Genomic DNA, 22,747 nt, shown 5'->3' with positions numbered 1-22,747 from the left:
GGCTGGCCTTGAACTTGAGATCCTCTTGCTTTAGTATCCAAAGTATCTGGGATTATAGGATATGCCACCATGCGTAGCCAGAGTAGTCTTTTTAAAAAAATATAGATTAGATCACATCATGTGCAGCCACACATTCTTTTTTCCTGATTCTCGATGATGTCAATCTCTTACCTCCATAGGGACCTTTGCTCATCCTTTTTTCCTTTTTGTTCCTGGACTAACTTCTATATCTCTGTCAGGCCTTATCCCAGACATTACTTATTTAGGGAGTAATTTTCTGCTTTTCCTACCTAAATTTTGTTTTTTCCATTATTTTTCATCTTAGTATCTTATGCTTTTCCTTCAGGGCATGTGTTAAATTTGGAATTATAGGTTTATTTATTTGCTGTTTTATGCTCCCTTTATACTATAAGTACCACGAAAGCAGAAGCCCTGTGTTAACTACATAGTAAGTGCTCATCATTTGCTTCTTGAATGAAATAATCTGCAGTGACTTGCTGTCAATATAATAATGGTCAGGGACTAGAGCTTAGATGCATTGGGTAGGAGAGTTGGGAGAAAGACTCACTACATAACTATTTTTATTGGCTGAGTTACATGAGGCTTAAGAGCTGGGCCTCAGACTTCAGTTCTGTCCATCTTGGAGATTAGACATAACATAACATGCTTAATAGACAAGAATGAATTCCATAGAGGCTAAATCAAAAGGAGGGATAATAAGATTCCTGAGACAGAAATCACCCTGAGATGGGATTTCTGCTTACCAGCACTATTGACATTTTGGACTGCACAGTTCTTTGATGTAGGGGGCTATCCTGTAAATTGTAGGAATTGGCAGCATCCTTCATCTCTACCCATCAAATTCCAGAAGTACTTCCCCCTAGCTGAGACCACCAAAAAATGTCCCAGACATGGCCAACTGTACAAACTTGTACTGGGGAACAAAGCTGTCCTCAATTGGGCTGGGACTGGGGCTCAGTGGTAGAGTACTTGCCTAGCATGTATGAGGCCCTGGGTTTGATCCTCAGCACTACCTAAAAATAAATAAAATTAAAGGCATTGTGTCCATCTCAACTGCAAAAAAAAAAAAGTTGTCCTTAATTGAGAATGACTACCCAAGAGAAGAACTAACACAGCAAACAAGACAGGCCTCAATGCTGGGAGGGAGAGCTGGTGCTGGATTCATAGAGGTAGCTGATTTCAGCATCCCTCTCCCCTGTTCTAATCACCCCATGGGATTGTATGCACACTGGAAGGTAGAGATTGGTTCACTAATTATTATGATGCTTCGGGTTTATGCATTTGTGTTGTGAGATCTCTCCCTGCCAGCTAGGCATGACACTGAAGGAGCCATTTCCTCCTGACTTAAAGGGGTAGTGGTTTTGACTCATATCAGCTGTGATATTCTGGACCCTAGTTCAGTGCTGCCACATACCGTTTGTGGAACTGTTAGGAAATGGGTTGGTGCTGGTTATAGCATGGAGTGACGGTTTGTACTGATCATGAGACAAGAGCATAAAGCATTCCTAGGAATTCCTCAGAAACATTGTGGAAGCAAGATTTTATAAAACAATTGGCTTCCCGTGATCAAGCCAGAAGCAGAACTTGCCCATCATCAGGAATTTGCAATAAAGTTAATGAGACTATGATTGAGCCTACAGACCGTGAAGCCCAAGCTGCTAATATTTGCTTTATGCCTCTCAATTTAGAAAACCCTCTTATTCATTGGGCTTCATTTACTCTTTCCCCATAAAAGCTTGTGTGTGACTCAATACAAGAAGGTTCAGGGGTGAAATGATTAGATGATGAAAGTTGTAACCCAATCAGTGGATTAATTCATTGATACAGATTAACTAAAGGTAGGGAGGGTATGGCTGGGGGAGGTGTGTTACCGAGGATTTATGTTTTGTACCTGATGAGCAGAACTCTCTCTGATTCCTGATTGTCGTGTCCTGAGCTGCTTTTTCCCTCCATACCCCTCTGCCATGATGTCTTGCCTTACCTCAGGCCCAGAGCAATGGAGTCTGCTGCCTATGGACTGAGACATCTGAAATTGTAAGCACCAAATAAACTTTTCCTTCTCTAAAATTATTCTTGTCAGGTCTTTTGGTCACAGTGCTGAAAAGGCTGACTAAAACATTAATTCTTTATACAAATTCTGCAAAGAGGCATCAATATCATCGCCAGTCTCTATTTTAAATTTAAACCAACTATCCAGGCACCACCATCTGGTCTAGAGCCAGGCACGTGGGCTGTCTTGCAAACCATGATGTTGCCTTTCAATAAAATCCTTTATGATCTTCTGTCCGGTTAGTAGGACAGTTTTATTAATTTGTCTAAGGTTGGACAATTTTAGCACAGACTCAGGATTTTGCTGGCTCTGCTTCTCTAGCCAATTAAATTAGAAAAGTAATAAAATGTATCCATGTGTTTGTACCTCACTCTATTTTCCCTAATTCTTTTTTTTTTTTTTGGAGGGGAGAGGGTACCGGAGATTGAATTTAAGGGCACTCAACCACTGAACCACCTCCCCAGCCCTATTTTTTTGTATTTTATTTAGAGACAGGGTCTCACTGAATTGCTTAGTGCCTTGCTTTGGCTGAGGCTGGCTTTGAACTTGTGATCCTCCTGCCTCAGCCTCCCAAGCTGTCATGTCTAATTCTTTTTTAAAAATTTTTTAAGTTGTAGATGGACACAATATCTTTACTTTATTTGTTTATTTTTATATGGTGCTGGGGATGTATATATTCAGAAAGTATTTGTTGATTGAACAAAAAATGAATGAATAAGTATCAGGAATATTTGTGTCAAGTTTCTGCTGATCCATTCTGGTAGTGAGTGTGGCCATAGTAAAAGGGTAACAAATTATGCTGGTTGTCCCAGGACTGAGGGGCTTTCAAGGACTTGGGATTCTCAGTACTTGATCTTGTATGAGTTGCTTATCTTAATTATAATGACCCTTTTCATGTGGATGTCCAAGAAGCCTTTTAGCATGAATTTGTAGTTGATATTGGCACTCAAATATCCAGTGTTAATAACAGGAGCAAGTGATATGCTTCAGAAAAAAATGGCTATAATTATTAGATTGAAAATAAGAGAAGGAGAGCCAGAACAGGCAATCAGTCCAGGGTCCCTGGGTTAACTTCTTAACCTTTTTCCCTCTTGATGATATCTACTCATTTTATCCTAGATTATGTGTTTTTCTACCTACGTGACCTTTTCTGAATGCCTCAAGGCTACATTAAATTCTCTGTATGGTGTCTTCTAATTTGCCTTTGGGACACACTTCATGGTTGTATTTATTGGTTTAATGTCTACATTCTCTAGACTATACTATTCTAGCCAGAATTGCCTTATTCACTGCAGTAGCTCTGGTGTCAGTATAGTGCTTGGTATAGAACAGTTACTAATTTAATGCCTGTTAAATCAACTTCTCTTAACAGAGCTTTTCTTCTGCAAAAGAGTAATGTTGTGGAAGAAGACTTGGTCACAGAGCAACAGTTATACCTAGATGGACATGTGATATCCTTTCTGGATCTTTCAGATAGCTAGAAGCTCAAGTAAAGAGAAGACTAGATGCAAAAAACTGGTAGTCCTTTCAATTTACTCATCAGATTGTAGAAGTTAGGTTTTGATAAAACTTGTAATTGTCAAATGTTTATTTTGTACGATCCCTTTATCCTTCCATGACTTAATTCAACCAGCTTGTGTCTTTTTCCATGCCAAGCAATAGTCAAAAGATTAGAGACACAAAGACAAATAACATCTGGGTTTTGCCCTTTAGAACTCTCTGCTTCAATATTAATTATCTAGTCTGTTATGCTTCAAGCTGGAGCTGGTGCTCTAGTAGATGAGCAACATGACACCTGTCACTATGAGACAGGGTTGGAGTTCAGAGGCACATACACTAATAATTTCTCAGCAGGGTAACAAGAGCCATGAAAACTGCATTACAAAGTGTGCAAGATAATGATCCTTAAGCTTAATCAGGGGAGTGGTAAGGGAAGGCTCCTGACTTTCAGTGAAGATTAAATAGGAGCCTGTCAATTAAAGAGAGCATGGTGCATCTGGTGAGGTGGATTTTCATGCAGTGTGCCTCTGGGAAGACCCCTAAGAGCTGAGCTTTAGGGTAGCTGGGTACCAATGGGTCTTTCTGGTGAGAGTGTGTGGGCCCACTTGGCTAGTAGGGAAGATGCACAGTAAAGTAGTAGTAGGAAAAAAAAAAAAGAAAAGAAAAATAGTAACAATGAAGGTTGAAAAGGTAGGTCAAGGCTAAACCACAGTGGCCATGAATGTTGGTCTAAGGCATTTATTGGGAACCGGGCTATCCGTGGAAGGATTTCAGCAGAAATGAGACTCAATCACTCTCTGGCTCAGAACTTATTTCTGTCTACTTTGATCTCCTTTCTCCCACACTTAAAACTAAATTCTCCACAGCCAATATTCACAGCATCCTGGTCAGAGCTAGTTATTCTCATTTCCCCTTTGATTTCTCCTTCCTGGCTCTTGCATATTTAACTCCTGCTCTCCTCTCCAGTGTATGCTCTTCCAGGTGTCAAAGCTCCTAATAAATTTTGGCAGAAAGAAATACCTGGTAATTATTTTCTGGAAGGAAAAAAAAATCACTCCAGAGAGTGGATTGTTGAGCTGTTTAACTTCTGCCAAAGGTCGAGAGGTCTAGATTGTGAGATTAGCATATAGATGACCTCACTCTCTGGTCTTTGATTCTATTTTGGTTGAGCACACACAACTTCCAAGTTTTCATTACATTATTAGTTCCTCACACACCTCTGCGCAGGGTTCCTAAAATAGTGGTAAAATGAATATTTCGAAATAAAATAGGTGCAGCCAATTCCCTGGGCCTGATGAGTCTGCAGACTTGCTTAATGGGAGAAAAGTAATGAGCTTAGTACAACTCTTCAGGAAGCAGTGAGAGCAGCCAGGAGACATGTATAGGTCTCCTGAGGGGGCCCAGGCCTCAGTTTCCCCTATAAAAAAAACCTCTTCAAGATCTAATGGTCTTTTAGCTTCTTAGCTCAGCAGGTAAGTAAATTGATCATTTATGCACTCAAAATATGTTGCATACCTCCACCATGGTCAATTTTGAGGGTACAAGAAATGGAGAAAGTCATATCTCGGCTCTCAGGGGAAAGGCAGATAATGGTGATTGTATATCTGTGGAGAATGGAGCCTCCTCTCTCTCCCATAAAAGGTAATTGGGTCCAAGTTGATTTCAATATGGCTTCATCTTTTAATAGGAAAAGCTTACTTTAAGCATAATAAGTTGGTCTATTTGCCTCTGCTGTCCCACTGTTCTGGGATCAATTATCTCCAGGGTTTGCATATCAAGTTGATGCATTTTTCAAATCTCAGCCTAAGTGCTATCTGTCTTGGAAGCTTCTCTGCCTACCCAGGTCAGGCCTCAGGGGTTCTTCTTCTGTATGCTCATGATGTGAGGTCCTTCAGACATGTTGGTGGTAATCTCCTAAGGAGAGGAGGAAGTGCTTTTCTTCTTTGAGTCTTCAACTCTCAACACAGAACCTGTCACATAGCGAGTTCTCACTAAATTTTGTGACTGAAAGAAGAAATGGAATGGGTTGGACCTGTTAGCTTGGGTAGATGTGTTCCTTATGTTCCATGTCAAGTCCAGAGACCCAGTAGATAGGGAGGTGAGGAGACCAGACACCTGTAAATAGTAGGGTTAAGTCTTGGGAAAAGGTCTAAAAGGTAGATGCAAACTGAAGTCAAATGCCAAGAATGCAAAAGGCCTTGGGGAGAGGTTCCACAGATTCTCCATCCGGTTAAGAATTTGAGGGGAGTTTAAGGAAGGATAGTGCCACCTACTGGTGGAAAAAGAACCTGCTAGCTCCCTTTATGTCTAGACAGATTTCCTGCTCATCTCAGAGATTTGGGACTCTGAGATGATGCTGGTGGGCACCTGCAGCAGGGTGCGTGCTGTCTCAGGCTCCCACAGGACTGCCATGATCTGCAAGTCTACAGGGTAGATGGGTGAGTGGATAAGAAACACAAACACCATGCCTATGGTCAGCAATACTGTGCTGTACACTTAAAAATGTTGTTCAAGGGAAAGTCTAGGGTGTGTGGGAATCATCTGAAGGGCTCAGGCAGTTACAAGACATTGTTGTATCCCTAGCTTCCAAGACCACAGCACTGGAAGGAGAAGGGAATGTATGTAATGAGAGGAGCCTGAGAATGTCCCTGGGAGGAAATCCATGGTCCACAGGCTCCTGTCAAGGGGCTCTGCTGGGAGAGCCTGCTCTGTGTCCTACAGTGCTGCCCAGTGGAGGTGTCACAGCAGAGTTGTCCTTGCTGGCTTCTTGGCTACTCTGTGTAGAGGTCCAGTCCCCCCCTGGAAAGCTTAATTTCCCTCTTTGACTCCAGATTTCAACATGTGTTTTTCCCCTCAGCATAGATGCTTTGTCACCTGACTTTTCCATTAACTTCTCCCAGACACACAAATTCCCAAGGTTCTCATTCCCCAAAGGCAATTCCAGGCTCTACCAGGGCTGAGACAGGTGCAGAGCAGCTATCTATTGCTTCCAGCAAAACCTATCACTGTGAACACAGAATGGAAACAGAGCTTGCTATCCATTTGCTGAAATGCTTGCTGGAAAGAGATGTGGTATCAAGATATCCCAGAGATACATTCTTGCTGTTTCTTTACAAGGGATATCAAGATATCCCTTCAATTGCTGTTTGGTTATTCATTTTAGTGGTTTTGGAAGAATTCTTTCTTTAGTGATTTTTTTTTATGCCCTTGAAATGAAGGCATGCACAAAGGGACTAAATGCAAAATGGTCCATTTGTCATTTTAATTAGCAAACAGATCTATATTTGGTTGATTTGCATAACTCTAATTGCAAATATTTTGGGGGAAATCAGCTGGACTTTGTGGTGCTTGCATTGTGCTAAGTACTTTATGTGCATTTTATTATTTAATAAGATTATGATCCAAGGTAGACAATTTTGACAAAAATCTCAATCTGTGGTTATGAAAACAAACTCAGTGACTTACCTAAAACCACACAGCAGGCTGTCTAAGGTTCTTGAGAGCAGGGATCTTACCATATCCTCTTCTCTCTCTTTTTGGTCCAGAATCTTATACATAATAGGGCTAAACAAATTCTGGCTAATGAGGACAGGAAGGTGAGGATGACAATGACTTCAGACTGAGACGAGAGGACTCTCTCCTACACCTCCACTCCTTTGCTCTGTCACTAGATGTGATCAGACAAAGATCCTTCCACTAAGGACTCTGTAAAATATTCCATTCTTCCAAGACTAGGAAAGATGATAGTGTTTTGATTTTATTGTTGCCTCAGTTTCCTTAACTGTAAGATGGAAATAAAAATATGACTTCAAGAGAAGTGAGAAGTAAGTGTATATCATAGATGTGAAAAGATTTTATAAGCTGCTAAAACATATGGGAGTTGCTATTTCTATTAATACTCTGATGTTACATATTAGTAGCAATGTTCATACCCAGTGGAAAGGTGAACCAACTTCCTACTCTAAGAATAAAGCCAAACTGGTCTTGTTTTCTGTGCTTCCACTTCTGTGCTTGCACTTTGGTAATTCAAGGGTGGAAGGGAAAAACTTTAGCTTCTCTTTGCTTCTCTTGACAAAGCTTGACTTTCAAATCTATTTTCTTGCTGTGGATGAGAAAAACTGATTTTGAATGTCAGGAGCTGCATATTATATTTTTAATGTTACAATTCTAATCACCTTTAACCCCACAGATAAATGCTTCTGGCTGAAGACTTTCCCGTTATACATTGAACTGGTGCCAATCAAAATATAGTACTTGTGGACTGTCCACAAATTTTTTTGTTACTAGCCTGTAAAAAAAGATAAATTTAGAAATTGACAGTAAGCATCTAGAAATGTTGGATGGAAATTTTTGCAGTTATTTTTATATCTGTTGAATCTAAGAATAAAAAATAGTGGCTGGCATTTTGTTTGTCCTTTTAATTTTTTTATAGTACATTTTAATTGCATTTTCTGCAAGTATGAGTTTGTGATACATTATGGATAAAACAATTACTCACTACTGGTTGCTTGAGAGGTTCCCTTTTTTACACTTGAAAAGAAGGCAATGGATGTAGATTATTTCTAGTTTTTTTTTTTTTTTTGGTTGTTGTTGTTAAGGAGCCTTCTTAACCCTATGGAAGTGTGTTCACCTCCTTCCCAGGCACCGTGTCCTGCAATACAGTGAAAGACTTGACTTCGACAGGCCACAGGTGAACTCATATGCTTTCCCCCAGGGGATGAGGTGTAGACTCACTTCCCATTTGCACACCCAAAAATACTACTTATGTGATTATTTCCCCACAATAACAAAATTTGCTCTTTGGTGACTCCTGGCTCTGGCTTCTAGGTACAGAAACAACTGGCAACATTTTATTTATTTATTTTTACTTATTTATTAAAAACTTTTTTTTGTAGTTTTAGATGGACAGGGTGCCTTTATTTTATTTATTTTTATGTGGTGCTAAAGATTAAACCCAGTGCCTCACACATGCTAGGCAAGTGCTCTGCCACTGAGCTACAGCCCAGCCCTAACATTTTAAATATATAACTCACCAGGCAGGTCTTTACCATTACGTGTGGAAACGGGGGCTCAGCTAGTTTAAGCAACATGTCCTATAGGATTTAAACTCAGGTCTTTTTTCTCCAAGAGTTCATGATCTTTACAGTCCCACAATTACTCATGGGGTGGAGAAATGAGGGGGAGTTGACAGAGTGGGACTTTGTCACCAGACATTGTTGTGGGTTGAAAAGTGTCTCCCACCTGGATTCAATGTTGATGTCACAGCCCCCAGGATCTCCAAATGTGACCCTCGTTGGAGATGCGGTCTTCTTAGAGGTAATCAAGTTAACATGAGATCATTAGGATGATTCCAATTCAATCTAACTGATATCTAACTCAATAGGACCAGTGTCCTTATTAAAAGGTGACATTTGGAGACAAACACACAAATAGCAGAGCTGAAATGAAGAGATAGAGGGAGAAGATGGCCATGAACAGCTAAGGAGAGAAACCTAAAACAGGTCCTTCCCTCATAGCCTTCAGAAGAAACCAACCCTGTTGGGACCTTGAGTGAACTTTCAACTTCCCAAATGGTAAGACAATGAATTTGTGTTGTTCAAATCACCTTGTCTATAGTACTTTGTTATAGCAGCCCAACAAACTAATACAGCGATCCTGGACTGAAAGGATCCCCTACAGAGTCACAGAGAATTATATCACTAAAGATTTCAGTGGCAACTATTTTCCCCAGTGGGAGAAAGAGGACCTTCTGTCTGCCAATGTCCAGGTCGTTCAACACCATTAACATTTACTTACCAGCCCACCAGGGCAGAGGGGATGAGGATGTTTTGCAAGCCTGTCAACCTTCTAATCTAGCTCTTTCCCCACTGCCCTGCCTTCTGTTGAATTTCTGGTCACAAGCCATTCTTTCTGCCTGATCTCCATAGCCCTGTTACAACAAGATTTTCACCAGGCAACATTCCACAAGACTTAAATGCATTTTAAGCTTTGCTTTGGTCAGTGCATGCTTTTGTAGCAACAGCACCATTGTAGTGCAGAGACTCATCAGCTCCTTTACAGGGGCAAATGTCCACTCTTTAGCTTTCACTAAAAAATTCCCATGTTTTGCTGGAAGAAAAGGCTACTAAGAATGAACAGGCCACCTGAGGAAGAAACCATCTGTGTTCTGTGGAGAAACAGTTCTGCTGGCCATAGGAATGGGAAATCAAGGCAGATTCAAACACTCTGCCCCAGAAAGAAATGTTCCTTCAATGCCACATGCCATTTTGGATGGGGGTCCCTCTGACTATATGCATATGTTCTCTAAGTCTTTTCTGCATCTTCCTCCCTCACTTTAAAAACCAACCAGTTTAAAATGGGGACAGAAGATTTATCTGGAGGAATTGTCAGATGGTCTACAAAGACAGTAAAAGTTGGTTGCTAGTATTTTGTCTCATGGATCAGGTATTCCTATAGACCAGTGACACTAGAATCACCTTGTGGTTTAAACAGGAAATATGCCTGGGTTCCCACACCCAAGTGGGCTACTGATTAAGAGTCTAGGCATATGTATAGGAATTTATATTTTTAAAATATCCCCAGGTGATATAACATGAGCCACGTTTCTACGTTGCTATTATATCTCTATCTCTATTTCTTTCATAACTATTCACTGAGCACTTTCCCTGTTTTAGAAACTAGGCAAACATCTAGGCATATAGGAATCAAAGACACACTTTTTGCCCACAGTCCAGTTTAATGATAAGTCAGACTGGGAACAGATTCTTGCCATACAATGTCATAATTGCTTGGGTAGAATGAGGCCTGAGAAAATTGAATTTGCTTTTAGGGGTAGATGTGAAATTGGTTTTCAGTGGGGTAGATTTTGCCCCCAGGAGATATTTGGTAATGTTTGCAGATATTTTTGTTGTCACAAATTGGGATTGGGTCCTGCTAGAATCTAAGGGGTAGAGACTAGAAAGAGATGCTGCTAAATATCCTAAAATACAGGAACATGAACGACAGTAAAGAATTATCTGGCCTCAAATGTCAATCATGCTAAGTTTGAAAAACTCTGAATTAGGAAAGGTTTCCTAGGGTGCGAAACTGATCAGGTGCACACAGTGGGGAGTGATGGGAAGGTTACTGGAAGGCGAAGAAACCCCCACTTCTGAGGGCCCAGAGTCCCTGGGCAAGTACAGATAAAGAGCTCTGTGTACAAGCTGGTAAAGGCAGTGGGAGAAGAAGCCAGCAGGACTGATAAGGACAAGGGCCCCTTGCATGGAAGAGTGAATTTCTTCCTCAAGGCTAAGGAATGCCACTGAAGACTAAGTAGTTAATTGCAAAAGAAAATTTATATTTTAGAAATATGACTCTGATATAAGGTTGAAAGATGCACTGAGGTAGAAGGGCAGGGTCTAGGAAGACTCAGGTCAATGAAGGCAGAGACAAAGACAAACCTTTTCAAAGCCAGAAAAAGTCAAAGGGCTGAGGAAAGGGACCAGATAGAAAAGCAGCTAGGGATGGAGATGACCATGGGAAACTCAGAGAGGTTAAGTGACTTGCTTAAAGAAGCATAGCAACTTTTAGCAGACCTGAAAATTTTGTCTGATGATTTTAAAGGCAAGGGTATTCTGTAAGAATCACTTTATGTCATGGAACTGCAAAAACAACACAGTTCTCAAATACTTCCTGTAGTTGAGTATTTTCCCTGATGGTAAGAGCTGGGCTCTCATAACTGAGATAAGTGTTATTTTATTTCCTGTAATGGCCCTATGAAGTTGATATTATTTCCAACAGCAATATTTGGCAAACTGAGTTGTAGGTTAATCACATAGATAGTATATAGTTAGCTCTTGCTATAAAATCAAATGTGCTCTCTCTCAACCTCAATGACTTATTACTGCTCATGAATTTATAGGTAGCCAAATGCCTTTGCTGCTCTTGGCTGGGATCTCTTACATGTCCAGAGACTTGGCAAAAACAATCTAACTCTGTTCTACCGGTTTTCACAGGCAAACTTGAATGTGTTTTCATAGCAATGGCAAAGAAGCATTAGAAGAAGCAGAATCATGTGAGCACCTTTCCAAGTCTGCTTCAAGTTTGCTATGGTGTGCTTGGCCAAAGCAAGTCACATTGCTGAGGCCAGAATTAGAGTGGGAGGGGTCTAAAGATAACAAGGAAAAAGGCACAGTTACAGGGAGGCTACTAATCATGATCATTAAGTCACCTGATGTCCTTGCAATTAGTGACAGAGCCAGGATTCAAGCTGAATTCTCCAAATTCCAAAGTGTGTGTGCTTTTCTACCAGATTCCTGTTTTGGTAATAAGAGCAGGATAAAACTAATATACATTAAGTAGGACTGTATGAGCATGAAAACACTTTAATATGTACCATTTTATTCAAGACTTAAAACAACCCTGTGATGATGGCAGAATTATTCCTGTCCAAGGAAAAAAGGCAAAGGAATATTTGGAAACATATAGGGCTGATTTCCTTAGCAAAAAACAGTACTTAGGTATCAATAAGAAAAAGATAACTCAATAAATAAGTGGGCAAAGATCACAAACAGAAAATCCACTGAGAAAAATGTAAATGGATAACAAACATGAAAAGATGTATAATATCATTTCATTTTTTTATTGGTTGTTCAAAATATTACAAAGCTCTTGACATCTCGTATTACATGTATTAGATTCAAGTGGATTTTGAACTCCCATTTTTACCCCAAATACAGATTGCAGAATCACATCGGTTACACCTCCACATTTTTACATATTTACATAATGCCATATTAGTAACTTTCAAATTAAAAAATGGAAAATATGAAAAGTGATTTTTTTGAATTTTTATTTATATATGGCAGTGGAATGCATTACAATTCTTATTACACATATAGAGCACAATTTTCCATATCTCTGGTTATGTACACAGTATACTCATACCAATTCATGTCTTCAAGTCACATGCCACCATCATTAATTACCCCATGCCCCCTCCCTTCCCCTTCAACCCTCTGCCCTATCTAGAGTTCCTCTATTCCTCCCATGCTCCTTCTCCCTATCCCAGTATGAATCAGCCTCCTTATATCAAAGAATTTGGCTTGTTTTATTCTATCAGATCAATGAAAGCTTTTAGGTTCCATATTACTCAGTGCTGCTTAGAGATGGGAGCAGGAGCTAGAAAAGGAATCCTTGTATGCCGTTGGGGGGAGAATAAAAGTGTGATATATTTGGAGAGTAATTTTGACTATTGTGATAAAAATATACATATGAAATTGGACTTAGCAATTTTATTTTTAGGAATTCACCCTAAATCTGCAAAGATATACACAAGGATGTTCATCACAACATTGTTTGTGATATCCAAACAATGAGAACACTTGAAGGCAGCATTAGAGAATAAAAATTTTCTTACAACCTTGTCCAACTTGGAGTGCAGATGAAAGAGAATGATGTAGATTTCTATGTCCTGCCATGGAAAGATCTATTAAACATATGAGAGGGGGGAAAGTAGCTAGTCTGTGAATGCAATATATGATTTTCATTTGTACAAATAGTATATCCATGCTTGTGCTCATATAGCAAATATTTCAATGGGCACTTAAGAAGCAACTAATAGTGGTCAATTCTGAGGCATAATGCAGGTATGGAGGAGGAAAAGGACAGCTCTCCTTTTAACTCATTGTCTTCCTATTCAAATTATTTCCCCACAACCATGTACTACTTTCATCTAAGAAAACAGAATAGAACAGAACAGAGAAAATATTAGAAAGAGGTTATTGTATTTTACTGGCACGTTACTTTTACAGTTGGCAAATTTGCTCAATTAGCAATTATTCTTTTACTATCCTCATCTCCAACTATTAAGCAGATCTTAATCTTTCTCAGCATTAATGCTTAAGAGTGCCTAGGAATTGTTTCCAAGGAAACAAATCCATAACCAGATGTTATTGGTGCGAGCTCCTATGGGCGCAGATAGGGTCTTGTTTCTTAGCAACTCACTCAAATTTTTCTCATTTTAATTAAAATCATATGTTTCCTTAAGAGGCCTATGTATAGCAGAGATATGGAAGGCCATTTACCCTTGTTCATGAAATTCACCCGGAAAAAAGACTTTGGTGAATGTGAAATGAAATTAAAAATCATTCACCCACCCAGGGTGGCCTCTTTGTCCAGGACATCAGTCATCCTTTCTGCCCACTTTCAATCTGCTAATCTGGGTCAGCCTTTGCCTCCTTCACACCAGGGGTGGGAAGATGGGCCCTGGATTCCTGACCTGTCTACCCTCAGGTTTCCTATCAAGACCGAATGAACCAAGTAGGGACAGCACATCCTTCTTGCTACTATTGGCTTTTTGTTGACTTGCATTCAAAGCAGACAGCACTGTCCCTTTTCCCACCAATAGGGCTTCACGATCCTATTTAGGGCAGCTCAATGCTGTGCAGAGCTACCCCACAGGATGAAATCTGCCAACCTGCCAGGGATGAAGAGGTGTGAAAAGATACACATCATGAAAAGTGTAAACAGTTGCCAATATTATGTAACTCCTGAAATGATTCACTGAATAGGGTAAACATCACTTCTGAGGCCTTCTGACCCCTCCCTCCACAGAAAGGTAATTCTGATAATCATGAGAAAATATCAGGTAAACATGGGCTGAGGGACATTTTACCAAATAACTTCAAAACTGTCAAGGTCATGAAAGTAATAAAGATGGAAAAACTAAGCACGATTAAAGATTGATGAAAGCATCATGTCATATCTCTACAATTTTTCTCTTTTCGTGAAAATTTTTCTGGAGGGCAAAGTTCTGTCGTTATCAGGCACAGAGATCTTCTGATATTTCACTTCTTGGACTTCTCTAAGATAACTGTGAAATATGTCCTTGAAGTATGCCAAGGGTGGAGAAGGTAGGGAGATACAACTGGTGAAGGAAATGTCACTCTAGGATTATGTGGGACACCTCAGGGTCTCTGGGCAGACAGAGGGTCCTATAGAACTTTGGTCTTGTGGGGAGTACTCAGCATCCCCAAGTTTGAATGGAAAGGAGGTGATGACTGAACCACACCTACTGAGTCTTAATTTCGCTTCCCGTTGGGGACTTGAGCAGTATGTTTTCACAACTCCTCAGTTAGTGTTTATCAGATGCCTTTAAAGTATCAGCTGCTGTCCTAGGTACTTGGGATGCAGCTGTGAGTAGGACTAGCAAGCAGCTTCAAGTCTAATGGAGAGACAAAAAGGCAGAACTTTAGGGAGAGTGCAGGGATTGTGGACATGCACATCAGGAAACCCCATCCTAATTTGGTGAGAAGCAGAGAAGGGTTTTATGAGGAAGTAGCAAGATCGAAACTGAGGTCTAAAAGTTGGCTATAGATTCAGCAAGTCACAGGTAGCAGAAACTTAGCCATATGCAAAACAACATTTGGGTTTGATAATGATTGAGATCCCTACAGCTCTCATATTTTCTAACTTCATTTCGTGATTCCTATCTTTCTGGTCTTAAAACCTGTCCTGTCAGTGATAGGTTGAATCTTAGGGAGAACAGAGGTTGTGTTTTTACTATTCCAACCCTTTATACAATGATCTTTCTGGCTGATGGAGCATCTTTGCCAGGTACCTGCTGATGTCACTCAGGCTGGATGGAAAATGAGCTCTACACTCTCATGACTAGAGGGGGCTCCCTTGCCAAGTATGCTGCGCTTTTGAAGACCCCATGTCATTAACTTCTTCAAGGTAAATGAAGCTGCCAGATGCTGGCCGGAAGATACTAAAGGGCCAGGGTTTTCAGGACAGATGATGTTGACCAAATCTTCTCTGAGCAGGGTTTCTTTGAGGCAGATTGTCATAGGCTTGCTCCTTTAAGTGAGAGAGCAATCTCAGGCTTCCTTGCTGAGTGCCAGATGGTGAAACCCTGGATTCTGAGAATGGGGTGGGAAATGATGACAAGCCACTTTTGGCCCAGTTGGCAAGCTGCAAGGCCTAATTATAACCCACCAGGACACTCCTATATGGAATGAGTTTTGGAGATACAAAAAACAAAGAGCAGAGACTTATCACAATATGACTCAAGAGAGGCATCCACAGGCAGATTTGATGAGAAGAGAGGGAACAGTATGACCTGAGGATGGGAATCCTAGCTTTGGAGACAGATGAATCAGATCATTAATCTCTCTAAGCGTCTGATTTCTGGTCCACAAATCATGACTGATAACTACACCTTCCTCAGAGAATTATTGTAAGGTTAAATTATTTAATTTAAACGTTAGCATTTTCTTTGGCACCTACTAAGCACTCAAGAAATATTAGTATTTTCATAGTACTGATTACTATTGTTTGTTAAGTATATTCCTTGCTAAGCATTTCAAAAGATTTGTAATGTTCAAAGTTCCTAATGATGACCAAGCATCTCAGACACACTGTTTGTTAACCTAGGACAGTCACAATTTGAATGATCTGTCAGGACCTTCCATTCTGAGCTTCAGTTTCTTCACCTGCAACTTGGTGGTAATGAGCTCTATACCACATGGTTGCTATGAAAATTAACTAAGATCTCTTGCTATTGACACCCAGGGCTCCCTCACAATGGCTGAAGGTCAGGTTCTATGTAGATAGGCAGATCTTCCTTGAAAGATGTAGGGGAAAATCCAGACAAAGAAAAAACAAAAGGAAAAACAAAAAACAAACAAAGAAAACAACAACAAAAAAAGACGATATGGACAGAGATAGGTTATTTTTGGATGAGTCCTGGCTGGCATAAAGCTGATGCTTCTGAAATACTGGGCAGCAGTGTTGAGATTTTCTTCCTTCATCTCATCCCAGGTAGAAATTCAGAGGCTGCATTTCTTTGGGCATGTGCCATATATTGGAGTTATATGTTATCTTTCTTGTATAATCCACACCTGTACTACATTATTTATATTTGCTAGCACTGATTCCTTTGGACTAAGGATACATACAAAATATCTGAGTTTATTATCCTTCTATATTTTTATGATTCCTTATATTTCATACAATGATCTTTCTGACTGATGGAGCATCTTTGCCAGGTACCTGCTGATGTGACTCAGGCTGTGTGGAAAATGAACTCTAAAGAAAGACAGAAAGATCTCTCCCATACCTTGATCAATATTTTCCCCAAATATTTAAGCTTAGGTTTTCATAGAAACAACTATCATCTTCTTTTTCACACTGGAAGTTCATAATTTTATCCAGGATTTAGTAAAATGACTTAATTACAACTGAGATGAACAGATTTCGATGTGAACAAAACTGATCCTTGGTATTATAACTCCACTGGGGACACAGAGTGATCAGACAGACTCCTTGACCAGACTCTAACCAGGCTTCTCTGAGCGCTCTTGTTGATAAGGCCTCGATCTTGGTCTACACATACTTGAATACACAGTAACATGGTTTCTAACACCTCAAGCCTACATCCCTAAATGTCCTAACCTCTGTTAAAGCTTAAAAATAAACTCAAGGATGCCAAAACAAAAAGTGATTTGTTCCAGTCAACACCTGAGTGTAGGCCTCTGCCTTTCATTCTCTGGGCTGTCAGAAATTTTAGCTCACAGACACCTGACCTAATTGCATTTTATGGATTTACCCTTCTGTGACTCTTCTCAGACCCTGCTTACTCCCTTTGTATCCCCTCATTCTCCCTTTAAAATGCTCAGTTACCTCTGTATAAATCAAAGCTGAGTTTGGTTCATGCCATACTCCTTTTCTGATTGCAATAGTTATTTCTGATTACAATCTGTCCTTATCACTTTGATGTCCAGCTGTGCTTATCTTTGCCACTAGAGAGTAGACTACTAGCATGGCATTTGATGCCATTGGTCAGTATATTTTCACAGGAAATGAAGAGCACCATTGAAGAACATAAAGAGTACCTATAGCAAAGGTCTATGGAGGAGTTTCTGCTATTCTTTCAGATTCCATAACATGTTCTTTTTATATAATGTTCTCTTTGTTATCTCTTGCCATCTCACCCTGCCCCTTTTCAGGACAATATTATTTTACTCATGACTCACTTTAGGGAGTTTTTCCATTTACCTTGTTTCTCTTTGCTATCTTGTATTACTTTCCCTAAGGCTTTTTGCCTCATCCCTGTTCACTTTGAACTATCCATGTTAAGATGGTTGATCCAAAAGATGGAAGGAGCTGGAATCCCTGTTTTCTGCCTCCTAATCTTATGAAAGCACAATCACACTCTGTTGCAAAGTAGCTGTTTATTTTTTTGTCTCTTCCACTGGTAATTTTTTAGTACTTGAGTATCTATTTGATGGCAGGGCCTGTATCATATTCACTAAGCCCACTTCCTGACACATAGTAGTGTTTCACTAAAGATTTGTTAAATAGTATGGAATTCTTTGAAACAATTATGATTCATTCTTTCAGGGATATAGCAGGGATCTATAGAAGTCCAGTGATCAAATCATCCTGAGTTATTTGAGTTTCTCAAATGCAGTGAATATAACTACATTGCTTAAAATCTATTTCTAATTTTTTATGCACTTCAGCTTATCAACACCTAATTTGCACAGTTTCATGAAAGAGCATGGGATATCACATATATCCATATGGTGGTTTTGATATACCAGTCCCCAAAATGGCACGCACATATTACTATTTTACTCATGCTCCTAAAGACAGGACTCAGGATGTACCCTTTCTTCCTCAATTATGAAGAAGGCTGGGAAATGCACTCTAGCTGTATTCTAGACAGAGTGAATTGCTGGGCCATAGGCTATGCATTTGGAACAAAGCCTGGAGCATGCAGCCTTGTGATGTGCCCTGGTGGGATGACCCTCAGGGCTGACGGAGCACCAAAAAAGAGGGTGCAGGAGGGCAAATGGCAGGTAGGCCAGGTTGGCCAGGTAAGGTGGACTCCAAGTATGAGGGACCTGAGAGGCTTGTGAGCATCTTTGAATTCTCTCTCAAATAACAGAGAACTCTCCAGGTATCTCAAGTACAGAAACAACTTGGTCATGTCTGCTCTAGAAGGATGCCTCAGGCAAGAAGATAGAAGAAGAAACAGAATAAAACCTGAAGGAAGAAGCCATTCAGGAGGATAATAAAATGGGAATTATCATCCCCACTCTTTCCCTTCTCCTTCCCACATTAAAAAAAAAAAAAAGCCCCAAGTAAAAACTAGGGCCAAGGTCATAGCACAAGTAAAAAGAAAAGGGGACTTGCTGACACAAGTTACTGTTCACCTGATGCTGAGTAGGAGGAGGGAGGGGCTGAGGAGGCCTCCCGTGCTATGAATCATATGCCAGCTAATTGGGCCGAAAGCCTGAGTCTCCCAGACTCTTACAGGCTCACAGTTCCTAGGCAGTGTGCTGCTTCTTTCCCGTGGAAATGATCGAGCAACCGCAGGGTGATTCCTGAACTATCACTTTCCTGGGGTATGTTCCCAGAATGAATGAAAACCCTAGTTTAGAGCCATCCAGCGCATGGTTATATCATCTTTCAGGGTAAAAACACTGTGCAGGGAGTTGACAAAATGACCTCATCCTCTCTGAAAGCCCCACCAGAATTAATGGTGGGAGTAAACTGAGCGGTGATTGTCCACATTCTTCTGTGAGCTTGTGATGTTCAAATTTCTTCTGTTGACACATTCTCTGTGAAGCAGGGCCTGTGACCCAAGATTGCATCTTTGATGAGAAGCTTTGTTTACTGCTTGTACATATAAATGTATCTCCCCAAACTCAGAGATTAAGTATCACTGTAACACTGTAAAAGTCTCCATTAATCACTGCAGATATCATGTCACAGAAGGCAATGTCAGAGTCTTCCAGAGACTCCTGGGCCTTTATCTACCATCGCCATCCTTTCTTCCCTAGCGAAATGCGAGCATTCATCTTCCCGTGGGCAGACTAGAATGATTCCCTTGTATCTACAAATTTATCTCTGACTAGCTCACAGACAAGTATATTCCTTACATGAAATTTATTTCCACTTCCAATATTTTTGCCCTCCATCTAAACCAAGAAAGATTCAAGTATTTACTTTAAAAAATCTTTTGAAAAATTGTCAGGATGGGGGAGAAGTGACAGGGAGTTTTTTGAATTTTTAAGACTTGACTTTGATCCTTTCTTGAACTTGAGCAAGACTTGTAACATCTCGGAGTCTCAGTTTGCTAATAAAGTTTGATAATTTATAAATTGTATAATTTATATAATAATACTATGCATACCCATCTCCCAGGGTGTTTCCAACTGTAATTCATTTGGAAAGATAATTTGTACATTTTAAAACCCTATATAAGTGTCAAATATCAGAATTATTCAGTGACTTAGTACAACTTTTAGTCTTGAAGGGCAAACATCTATCTTTTTCTGTTTTTTTTTACTCATGCATATCCATCTTTCTTCTCTTAAAATGTTTACCAAATGTCTATTTTGATGACAGCATAGTGCTAGAAACAGGGCTGAAAGCAGATATGATAGAAAACTAATGTCAGTTTCAAGATCAAAATGATTCTTGCAGAGGTGAGAAAAACAGCATTAAGATTTCTTTAGAAAATGAACATAGCTTTATGTGGGATATGCTAACAGGAAATGGTGTATGGTAATGATTACTAAACTTGGTTGGACAGTAGATTCACCAAGAGAACTTGCAGGAAAGGCAGTTCTTGGTGAATTGCCATATTTCTTTTTAAAAATCCCCTTGGAGAATTCTGTCTGCTGCTGTCAATTCCTTATAGGGCCAAAGTGGCTGGGGAGTGAGGGGTTAGTTTTCTGGAGGAGGTGGACCTTGAGGTGGAAGACAGATGAGAAGGCTTGTATCTAAGGCTGTCTGCATGGCCTTGACCTGGCTGACCCATATGGTGCCTGCCAGGTCAGCCAGGTCGAGGCACTTGAACAGTGCCACCTCCTCTGGGGCTGCAACTTGGTGGAGGCTGGCCAGAGCCTGCACACAGCCAACGGACATCTCACCGTAGCTCATTCCTGTTCTTCAAGTCTCTCTGTGGGCTTTAAAGCAACTGTATTGAAGACTGGGCAGAGAGGTGCACACCTGTAATCCCAGCTACTCAGGAGGCTGAGGCAGGAGGATCTCAACTTATCAAGACCCTGTCTCAAATGAAATAAAAAGGACAGAAAACAACACAAAGAAAAAACCACAATGAAGGAATAACTCTCTGATCTGTATTAACCTTAGGGGATAACTGAATAAGAGAGAATAGCTCTTGGAATCTAATGTATGTTCTAACTGGGAATCATACACGGTTGGTGATTTCAAAACTCACATCACTAAATCAAAAACAAGAGACACATTCTTGTCAACTGGGTTGGCAGGGGAGAGGACAGAGAACAGGAAGACACAGACCTGGAATTCTTTTAGACTTACCTCTCACTTGATTAAGAAACTGGGCCAACTCAGACTACTACCTCTCTGGAACTTAGTTTACTCACTGAAGAGTGACAGAGTTCCCATAGGTTCTTAAAACTCTGAGTGTCAGGAAAGACATGGAGACTCACCAAACTGTTTTGAGCAGAGAAATGAAAGGAGCCTTAATTCTCTACTGCAACCATGTGAGATGTTAGGTGGGTCAAATGCAAGGCTTTTTATAGAGAGATAATTCTGGTATTATGATTACATTTTCTTTTTTGAAGAACTTTTTGGTCTTTTATCTGAAATGCTTAATTATAGTGTTTTGGCCCTCATTTTATATTATTATTAATTTTTTAAAATTTTCAACTTAATTAAGAAATACTATCAACCACATGATGAAACTTACCAAGTATTCTATAAATTCATTTATTTCATCATTATGGGGATGAGATGTCCTAGATCAATTAGGACTAACATTAACAAATAACATCAATCCAAATGCACCCACTATTATGGCTAGACAAGATTTTAGGAGAGGAAAAAGATTAGGAGAACAAGAACAAGGTATAGCAGCACCAATACAAATAGATCAAGGAACAGACAGACATGGATTGGATTTTCAGGAGGGGTCACTGAGACAATAAAAATTACTTGGAAATCAGAAAGACCAGTAAGGGAGACATTCTAAACAGGTGAATTAAGTTCTAACTATCCATGGGATGAGCTTAACAAGTGGTGAATTCCTTTCATGGTGGGTTAATTTGGTGGAAATCATTTTTTTTTTTTTTGTTAAGAAACACTCAAGTATCTATAGATCTTTTCAGTGGACCATTGGTTTCTCTATGGAACTAGCCTCTTGCCTGGAAAGAACACATTTGACTAATAATATAATCCTATATTGGCTATAATGTAATGCCTATCATGGCTTTCCAAATCATTGAGATGGAGTTCAAATGATGTCTAGAGCCAGATAATACTAGTATATGGGGATCTCATATTTTAATGCAAATATTTTTACCTAATTCCCTAATTTTCAGTACAGCCTCTTTCAGGGATATTTAGAAACTCCAAATTAGGAACTGTTCTATATCAGTTTCTGATGTGATAAACCTCCAATGTCTGCCTGTGTGGGAGAGGTAGTTGTTTGGTTTCTAAGAACAGGTTGTGCTGAAAGCAATCCATAACTCATGTGTGCATTGAGCCGTGTGTGTGAACTAAGGCAATGTTGAAGCCATTAGGTAGAAGAGCTTGGCTTGAGAATGTCTGCTTCATGTGGTGTCCTACCTAACTCCAACTCAAGTTCAGCACAGCACCAGAGATGTGGTGACCTGCTGGAGCTACACAGCCTCTCATAGATGGGTGTGGCTTGCCAAAATGCCAGCCACCCTGTTTACTGCAAGACCCTGCCACACCGAGAAGCAAGTAACCAAAATTCTTCTTGCTAAAACTTTATCCCTGCCTTTGATGTGCTTCCTCTTAAATAAAGAATCAGTGCCCCCATTTTTATATCTGATTTCTGGCTCTGTCTCTATTTCTTACTAATTATCTCAAACTTTTTATTTCCTAGGCAGCTCACACATCCTGAGCAGGAACCTACCCTGGTGGGGTGCAGGCTACCCCACAATAAGAATGGGTATCTGTTTTTATTTACTTGTTAAAGGGACTTCTTAGCCTCCTTTCCTTGGCGGTGGTAGAAGCTGGCTGCTGTGTTCTATTCTATCCAGAGCTGTGAAGCTCAGTGGTTTAATATGACCATGTCTTCTGGTCATCCTTTTCTGCAGAACCTGGTATTCATCAGGTTTTAGGTCCAACAATGCTGCCTTCTACATTCCACCATCCAAAAATTGTTCGCCA

The sequence above is a fragment of the Callospermophilus lateralis genome, chromosome 2, assembly GCF_048772815.1.
Source record: "Callospermophilus lateralis isolate mCalLat2 chromosome 2, mCalLat2.hap1, whole genome shotgun sequence".
Taxonomy (NCBI): Eukaryota; Metazoa; Chordata; class Mammalia; order Rodentia; family Sciuridae; genus Callospermophilus; species Callospermophilus lateralis.
The sequence above is the reverse complement of the archived record's forward strand: the minus strand, read 5'-3'. Positions refer to the sequence as shown.